Source organism: Poecilia latipinna, unplaced genomic scaffold (assembly GCF_001443285.1).
Source record: "Poecilia latipinna isolate Pla-1442-1.1 unplaced genomic scaffold, P_latipinna-1.0 Scaffold111, whole genome shotgun sequence".
Classification (NCBI taxonomy): domain Eukaryota; kingdom Metazoa; phylum Chordata; class Actinopteri; order Cyprinodontiformes; family Poeciliidae; genus Poecilia; species Poecilia latipinna.
The window spans coordinates 90547-90965 of record NW_015112727.1 but is presented as its reverse complement, the minus strand read 5'-3'; positions in this window follow the sequence as shown (position 1 = coordinate 90965).

Here is a 419-nt window from a genome sequence, read left to right as displayed (position 1 = left end):
TTTCCAGGAAGACAAAAAAGCATCCCAACACACATTCAAAGAAAACCTCAATTAGTTTCGGAGAAGATACAATGTAGCTGCTAAAGCTAGGTGAGCAACACCAAGAGCAATACCGCCTTAAAGTTGACCTCCCCAGATACTTAATAGCAGTTTACAACTAGTACAATGTTATGTCAGGTGTCCTTTGGGCTCGAAGAAGCCGCATTTACAGCACATTACTTGGCTCTGCTTAAAAGTCAGAGGGATATTAAATAAAACCTATCCAAAACTATGAAACTGATCTTTTTTTCGAATATTATTTGCTAAAGTCACCCAGCAGATGCACAGTGTTTGCAGCTAGTACTCGAGACCGGCCCCACAGGTGCATTTTTGTGGTGATCACGTGTGGACACGCCCCGCCCCGCCGCCCTCCATTAAAA